The sequence below is a fragment of the Pinus tabuliformis genome, chromosome 2_2, assembly GCF_031772625.1.
Source record: "Pinus tabuliformis cultivar Carrire ecotype Pingquan chromosome 2_2, CPIR1, whole genome shotgun sequence".
Taxonomy (NCBI): domain Eukaryota; kingdom Viridiplantae; phylum Streptophyta; class Pinopsida; order Pinales; family Pinaceae; genus Pinus; species Pinus tabuliformis.
In genome coordinates, this window is record NC_142300.1 from 1,234,306,178 (window position 1) to 1,234,315,457 (window position 9,280).

General features: G+C 38.1%; 1 pseudogene; it reads right to left on the reverse strand.

The window, feature by feature from the left end:
* Positions 1 to 352: 352 nt before the first annotated feature.
* Positions 353 to 715, reverse strand: LOC149197941 (UDP-glycosyltransferase 74E2 pseudogene; annotated as a pseudogene).
* Positions 716 to 9,280: the final 8,565 nt, after the last annotated feature.

Consider the following 9,280-nt stretch of genomic DNA (forward strand, 5'->3'; position numbering starts at 1 on the left):
AAATTAAACACATAAATATAATGAGTGATTTCTTATTTCCACTTAAAAAATTACATTAATATATACATGTAAAACACAAAATCTTATTTCAAAATTTCATATCCAATTAAATAATATATATATAATTTACAAAAATGTGTAAAATACTTTAATAATAATTTTTTAAAATGATTTTAATTTACAATATCTGGAAAATAATATTTTATGATTACATGATACCATATATTTTATTTTCTTCTTAATCAAGCAAAATATTCCATAGCACAATTTTATTTTTGAAATTATATATCTATATATATATATATATATATATATATATATATATATATATATATATATACATACATTCTCATCACATGAGAACATGTGAATCAGATGTGGACAATGCCTTGGCAGCAATCTCCCCCACAAATTCATTGATATTTTTGTCTGAAGACCCGTCTTCCACCATTGCCTCACTTGCTAATCTCTTCCACTGTGGAGTGTTCATCCAGAGTGCAATACCACACTCACTTTCCATGACTATCCTGATACCTTTCTCCACTTCGTCCCTCCCTACCACTCCATATGCCGATCGTTTACTCAATCTCAGTCCCATCTTCCATTTTTCAGCAATGCACAGAGAATTGGTCGGCTGATTGGTCCACTGAGGAACCGTCAATATGGGAACTCCTGAGCTGAGGCCTTCCAATGTCGAATTCCATTCACAGTGCATCATCTGGTTCCCCGCACACACTTGTAAAGCATTTCACCCCTCACTCTAGTTCGACCTTCATGCATATGTTACACAACATTTTGTCACTATCCCTGTACTCCCCGTCCACGATCCTGGAGGACCTCTACAGTGAACCCGACATGCTTTCCCATCATGGAGAAACTCCCAGTATGTCCCTCTTCATGAGCAAGACAATTCCCTTTTGCATCATTTCCTGAAAATCTTCCTTTTATCCTAGTTTACAAGACCGACGCTAATGACCTATGTCCTCCTCGTGCCGATATGCAGGGATTAAAACTATCTCTAGCATCAATCAGATCAACTCAGCCCTTTCTCAGTCGTATCGATCCTCTTTTGGAAAGTTTTTTAAATATGGAGTCGAAGCTTCCAGCTCTAGAAGCTTCGTAACGGAAGTCTGGTAGATGGCTGGGCTGGATGGAGCCGAGGAAGTTAGTTTGGCTCCTTTCCCCTATTAGGATGGAACAAACTCAAGAGATAAGATCTTCTCCCATGAAGAGAGGAACTATCCCCCATCCATCCAAGCTATATAAACCTATCTTTTTCCCAAGCAAAAGCTAGTTTTTAGTTGGAGCTTTTAGAATTTGAATGAATAGCAAGACATCTATAGCTTGTAGTTTTCTAGTGTATGTTTAAGGGAGAATAGTGTGTTTTTGTGTGGTTTGATACTAGAGGGAAAGATGCCTTATAAATTTTATTTTTGGGGCTATCCATGAAGTACTAGCAGACATGTGGGAACTCGGATACGATAGAGGAGACCAGCAATGTCAAGGCACTAGTTGTAATCTCTTTCTGATTTATATAAATGCAACTATTGATTGATTTCCTACATCAAGTTTAATTTTACATCTTTATGGCTTAATGTTCCTTGACTTGTTAAGTAGGCTGAATACAATATTGTATGCTATTATGTTTGTTGTTTGTTGTTGTTTTCTTGTTTCAAGTGTTCCAAGGAAGGAAACGAAAGATAGCTGGAGCGAAAAAGCAGGATTATCACCAAGCGGAATAGCATTCTAAGAGGTAGGCCCTTTTAATTGATTCTAGCTTAAGGAGATTTTCCATAGATTGTTTGTTTGTAACTAAACCCGCTCTCTCGGGCTAGAGGAATTGTTTGTGTCCACACTTAGAATGTACCTGTATCACACGAGGTAATACTTATGTTCCCACATTTTTCTCGATAAAGTATCCAAGCTTTTCATCTATCTCCACTAGGTTTTAACACTTAAGGCTTTGTTGAGTATATCTGGATCATAGAGAGCAAGGCCTCCTCCTTTTTTGGATGACATATTTTTTCCGATGCAACTAGAGCCCATTTTCTGTCTCTTTTGGCGCCTCCTAGAGGAAGTTGTGATGAATATTTCAGATCTTGTTTAGGGTGGCTTTGGGGGTTTCCATTACTGAGAGAATATATTTGGGGATGGATTCAAGGGCATATTTGAGCAACATTAAGTGATTGGCTAGATTGAGCGATCTAAAAGTCTAACAATAAAGTTTGGCTTGAAATTTAGGAAGAATACTTTCCCACACCTTTTTCTTTAGTGGATTGTTAGTTAGAGGGGCTCCCAAGTATTTGGACGAAAGAGATCTCCTTTGAAACCAGGAAAATGAGATATGTGAATTTGGATAGCTAGCAGGGTATTAGAAAAGTTGATTTTATATTTTTTCATGTTAATGGAGCTTCCTGAATAATCATAGAAGTCTTGAAGGATGTTTCTAAAGATAGTGGCTTCTTTGATAGTGAGTATTCCCAAGAGAAGAGTATCATCCAAAAATTGTTCCTGTGAAGAAGAGAGGTTGTGAGAACTAAGAGGAAAACCTTTTAGCTGGCCAAGTTGTTGGGCTAAGTTGATAGATCTTCCTAGCCCTTCAACCATGAGGAGAAATATGTAATGGGAAATGGGGTCTCCTTGCCTAATACCCCTTTAGGGGACAAAGTTAGGAGAGGGAGAAACTATAATAGAGAATAAAGTTTTAGAAATGAGAGAAAGAACCCAATGAATCCATATTTCTACAAACCTGAAACCAATGAGCATGTGAAAAATAAATTTCAAACTTAATTTGTCAAATTCTTTTGACATATCAAGTTTGATGGGCATACATGGAGACTTATTAGAATTAAGCGAGTGAATGTTTTCATTGGCTAGTATTATGTTTTCCATAATTTATTTTCCTTCCACATAATCAATTTTTTCAGGAGTGATAAGTGAGGGTAGAGTGGGTTTTATTTAGTGTAAGATAACTTTGGAGATGATTTTATAGATAGCATTACATAGGGAAATAAGCCTGAAATATGAAGGAGAATAAATGCGAGATTTTTTAGGAATAAGAGATATAAAGGTAGCTTCAAGGGTTGTTAAGATAAAGGAGCATTGAGAGTCTTATATTACTTTCCAAACAACATACCCGAGAACTTTCCAGCAAGCCTAGAAGCAAGTGGTGGTAAAGTCGTTGGGACTTGGGGACTTGCATTTAGACATTTCCATAATAGTTTCTTCTACTTCTTGGATGGTGATTTCCTTCACATGAAGATATGTTTTTTTCCCTTATTACAAGTTTGGGAATGTGATTTATTATTTTCATGATAACAGGTCTTCTATTCATAACCATTTCTATGAGTGGCTTGGAAACTATTCATGAGTTCATGGGATATTGCATCATGTATTTCCACTTTTTGGTAATTGTGTTTTGATGCTTGAGATTCTATTACTTTTCCTATGGTTGATCATGGATTTGTGAGATTTTTGTCTCTAAAGGATTTCCTCTTGCTTCAATATTTCCTACAGTTAGAGGTGAATGACTGATACTTGATATTCCAATTCCTTATATTTTCCATTTGGTATTATTTCTTGTTGGATGGTGGTCATCTCTTGCTCTAGATTGAGTTTTTCTTAAATGTGGATGTCACCAAATTATTCAATATTCCAATCCCTAATTTTTATTTTGAGATGTTTTAAAAGCAACACATAAGGGTCCCAAGAAAATTGTCTGATTTTTTCAAGCATTTTTCTTCATGTGATAGAAAATTAGGACGTCATAACAAAAAATCCTTGAATTTGAAGGGCATGTTCTTGGGGCTACCAATCCATTCCATATAGAGTTCTATCAGCAAGTGATATGAACCATGGAAAGATAGAATACACCTCAAAATAGGTGACTAAATTATAGAGAGACTCTGCTATGAGGAATATATCGAGTCTTGAAGCTATTTGAGATGTGCTTCATCGCTTATTGTTCCAGGTGTATAAGCTGTTGTGTGTGCCCAAATCTTTAATTTTGGAGTTATTGATAAATTCCAAAAAGGGGATTTATTCATCTAGTCTATGAATCCTGTAGGAATTTACAGGGTAAGTTCCTCAGAAAGAACACCAAAAGGACACCGCTCACAACCAGATCACAGATCAATACACCAGTATTTTTGACGTGGTTAAAACCCTCAAAGAGGGAAACAGTCCACGGCCTGCGCCAACGTGGCTACTACAGGCAATTTATTAATCAAAGAATGAAATTTTACATAAGCTTCTCTCATGCACGGATTACCCGAACAATGACCCTCCATGCGCTTTAAATAGAACTCATGGACCAATCGGGTGTCAAGCCACGAATCAAGTGTCGGTAATACTGAGGAGAGAGTGAACCGTCGGATCACTACATATCGTGACCGTTGGATTGTAAGTTACAAAATGTACAACGGTAAAGAAACACACTTTACCTAACTCTATACCTAACTCTATACTAGACCAAGTTGAACTTAACTATTTCCTATGTGTCGGAATATCCTTAATGACAACTTCCTGAACTCCAAGCATATATCGGAGTTTAGTGAACTTCGCCTCTGTGAGAGCCTTTGTGAAGATGTCTGCAACCTGATCATCTGTTGAACAATATTGCACTTCAAGAACATGGTCATGAATGAGCTTTCTGATGAAGTGCATGTGTAGTTCAATGTGTTTGCTGCGCTGATGCTGGACTGGATCTTTGCATCGCTGAATGGCACTTTGATTATCACACCAAAGTGTGGTTGGATGCTGCTGCTCAAAGCCAAACTCTGATAGGATCTGACGAAGCCACAAGGCTTCCTTACTAGCTTCCACGGCACCACGATACTCTGCTTCTGCTGACGAAAGAGAAATGGCAGCCTGTTTCTTACAAGCCCATGTAATAGGTCCTGAACCAAGAGTGAAGACATAACCGGCAGTAGAATTCCGATCATCAGGGTCACCAGCCCAATCAGAATCAGTGAAACCGACTAATAGAGGAGCTGCTTTGGCACTATAATGAATCCCAAACTGTACTGTACCTCGAACATAACGAAGTATTCTTTTAGCTGCTTTCCAATGACTTTCACGGGGGTTTTGCATAAAACAAGCAACAAGGCCAACAACAAAGGAAAGGTCAGGACGAGTATGGGTTAAATACAAGAGTTTTCCTACAAGTTGACGGTATAAGGTAGCATAAACTTCAGGAGAAGTACAAGAGACTGAAAGTTTGACTCCAGACTGAAAGGGAGAAGGGGCTGGCTTACAGTCTTCCATGTGAAAATGACGAAGAATATCACAAGCATACTTGGACTGGGAAAGGGAAATACCCTCCTTGGATTGCAAGACTTGAAGACCGAGAAAATAGTGTAAGTGTCCTAAGTCTGTCATTTCAAATTTCTTTTTAGGGCTGGACTTCACGTGGTTTATAAGGTTGGGATCACTACCAGTAAGAATAAGGATGATAAGAGAATTGCCCACTTTCTTGGTGTAGACAGTATTGTCAGAATAACACCTAGAAAAGCCAGATTCTAAAAGAAAGCTATCCATTTTGGCATACCAAGCCCGAGGAGCTTGCTTGAGACCATAAAGAGATTTCTTAAGTCGACATACAAGGCTAGAGTCTGTTTGGATGAAGCCAATGGGTTGTTCCATATAGATTTCTTCATGCAAGTCCCCATGCAAGAAGGCAGATTTAACATCCATCTGATGGACTTCCCATTTTAAAGAGGCAGCAAGGGAAAGAACAAGGCGGATAGAGTTCATTTTGGCAACAGGGGAGAAGGTTTCAGTGTAGTAAATGCCTTCAACCTGTGAAAAGCCCTTAGCAACAAGACGAGATTTATGTTTATCAACTTTCCCATCTGGTCCATACTTGGTTCTGTAAACCCATTTACATCTAACAAGTTTGCGTCCCTTTGGTAGAGGAACAAGATCCCATGTATCATTCGCCAAAAATGAATGATATTCTTCATTCATAGCTGCTTCCCAATGTGGATGGCCTGAAGCTTCTGCAAAAGTGTCAGGATCATGATTTACTGGAGCTTGAGCCAGTAAAGAAGAGGCTCTTTCAAACTGAGAACGTGTACGTCGCTGATCTGTAAGATCACCGGCAAGATCACTTGCTGCATCCCGAGTAGCACGGACCCATCGTGGAAGTTGAGGATCCTGAGAAGGTGGGGGAGGATTGTCATCCTCACTTTCATCATCTGAAGAAGAAATTTTTTCAAAAGTAGAAGAGATAGGAAGAGGTGGCACATCCGCCGGACTAGGCTCGCAGGCCGATTTATTTTCATCAAATTTTACATCTCTTCTAATGATAACATTTTTGGACTTAAATGGAATAAGTCTATAACCTTTTACATCTTCAGAATATCCAACAAAAGTACATTTCTCACTCTTAGGTTCTAAAGCTTTATGCTTTTCATCTGGAATATGGACCCATGCTTCACTTCCAAAAACACAAAAGTGACTTACATCTGGTTTAATGGAACTCCAAGCTTCTTCTAGAGTAATATTCTTTAGAACCTTAGTAGGAGTGCGATTTATTATATAATTTGCACAATTAATTGCTTCGGCCCAAAAACTAAGACTGAGTCCTTTAGATTGCAGCATACAATTAGCCATTTCCTTTAAGGTGCGATTTTTCCTTTCAGCTACACCATTTTGTTGTGGAGTGTATGGAAAAGTATGTTGCATTTGAATTCCATTTTCGGTGCAAAAGTTGATGAATGTGTTTTTAACATATTCTCCACCATTATCAGTTCTTAGCTTAAGAATTTGATGTCCAGATTGTTTTTCAACAAAGGCTTTGAAGGCCAAAAATGTGTTAAATACTTCGCTCTTGAGTTTTAAGAAGTATACCCAAGTGCATCTGGAGAAATCATCAATGAAAGTTAAGAAATACTTGCAGCCAGAGAATGAAGCAACAGGAAGTGGACCACATAAATCACTGTGCACAAGCTATAAGGGGGCTGAGGCGTGCCAAGAGGCACGTTTTTCAAAACTGTCCCGATGATGTTTTCCGAGTACACATCCGGAACAAACACCATCTCGGCAAGATACCATAGGAAGACCTGTCACCATATTTTCTTTACATAGATGCTGAAGGGAGCGATAGTTTAAGTGACCAAATCGCTCATGCCAAAGTTTGCTCACTTCATCATTATGAGCAACAAATACTGAGGGAAGATTTGATGGCCCCAAGTTGTGAAACTTATACAACCTTGTGGAATCATCAGCAATACCAGTAGCTAGAATCTGTTTAGGATCTCTCAGATCCTTGATTACAACATCATGAGGTGAAAATTCAACAATTTTACCTTCACCTGAATGAGTTATCTGATATACAGATAGAAGTTTGCAAGATAAGGTTGGAACACATAATACATCATTAAACTGACCATTGTCTAGATGAACAGTTCCAGTCCCTACAACATTAAGAGATCTATCATCACCAACATATATATTTTTGGTGTTACAATCATTTAAAGAAGAAAACATGGCTTGGTTTTTGGCCATGTGATAAGAGGCTCCAGAATCAATGAGCCACTCATGAGAATGAGAAGAAGAAGATACATTTAATGCATAACCAGACTGAGATGATTGACAGCGACATGCAGAAAGTGCCATTCCTGAAGATGAAGTTGAAGTTGAAGTTGAAGAATGCTCCACATGGATGTTATGTTTCTTCATTGCGGCTTCCAAGGCTTCCATCTTCTTAAAGCATTTAGATTCTATGTGGCCATCTCGATTACAAAAGTCACAATGTCTATCAGTCTTCTTCCATTTGTTTTTATTGGTCTTATCATTTTGCTGAAATGATCTTTCATTTTGAGGCTGAGTTTGCTTAGGACCCTTGTTTGGTTTAGGACCATTCTTTTTAGGATATGACTTCTTAGGATTCTTTGAATTTGGTTGTTGCTAGGCGGCTAACGCTTTCTTGGAAGAGTTTCCAAGATTAAGAAGACCAAGGTGTAAGAATTTTTCTTGTTCTCTTATTAAAGAATCACAAAAAGAGTCAAAGGAAGGGGCCTTGTAGTCTTTTCCTTGACAAATGAAAGCTTCCCTTGTAGAATGGAAGGTGGAAACAAATACAGAGTAGGCTGGTCCCAACTTAGTAAGGATGGAATAAATAAGGTTACTATCTTCTTTCTTAACTTTAACACCTTCCAAGAGATATCTAAGGGTCTTGAATTTGGACAAGAAATCTTCAATGCAAGAAAAATTATTAGGATCCAATGTAAGCAACTCATTTTCAAGTTGATGGGCTCTAATTTCATTTTTAATCCCAAAAACTTTAGTGATTTGTTCCAATGCTTCATGAGGAGTTTCAAGTTCTGAAATATGGAATCTAAGATCAGGAGAAATAGACATCCCTATCAAACCACGTGCTTGATCTTGTCTATTTTCCCATTTTGCAGCCTTTTCTTCATCTTTTGGTTTCTTCTCTTGGCCTGTAGCTATTCTGTAGAGACCTTTACTTCTAAGTAAATCTTCCATGTAGGCTATCCATTGGAAGTAGTTAGTGCTGTCAAGAATGACTTGGCATGGACTTTCCATTTTTAAAAAAAACTGAAGCTGAAGATGCTAAAAGTAAGTGTTCCAATGGATAGATCTTGAAAAATTAGGCGGTTTAAAAAAAAACGGCTCTGAAAAAGGCTTCCGGATGAAGAAGTTATGGCTTTTTGAAAACAAATTGTTGAAGCTGCCGGCAAAGTGCGCGAATGTGCGGGAATGAAAAAATCCGCCCCCACAAAATGGAGACTTGAACCCAAGACCTCTACTCTCTTAAAATAGCTTTGAACCAATTGATCTATACAAAAAATTTGAGAGAGAGAGAGAGAGAGAGAGAGAGAGAGAGAGGGGGGGGGCTTGGTTTGCGTGCTTGCCTTGAGAAAGCTCTTTTTCTCTACAAAACACAAAACACAAAACCCAACACGGACATGCAAAGAAAACGAACCTTATGGCTCGAAGTTAGCTTTAGCCGAAAAACTAGATATTTTCAAAAATGAACCTTGCGGCTCAAAGTTAGCTTTGGCCGGAAACTAAATATTTTTCTCAATGTTTCTGATTTTCCGAGATCACCCTAAGGCGCAGGGAAAAGAGCATACGCATGAGAAAAATCCTTCCTTTCTGTTTCTGATTTGCCCAGATCGCACAGAGTCGCAGGGCAAAGAGCATACGCAGAAATGAAAGGTATAGATCCGGTTAGAAAAAAAAGCTAAATAAACCGAAACCGAAATAAGCAGAGAGAAAATAACAGTAAACTGCAAATAAAGACTGTATACCT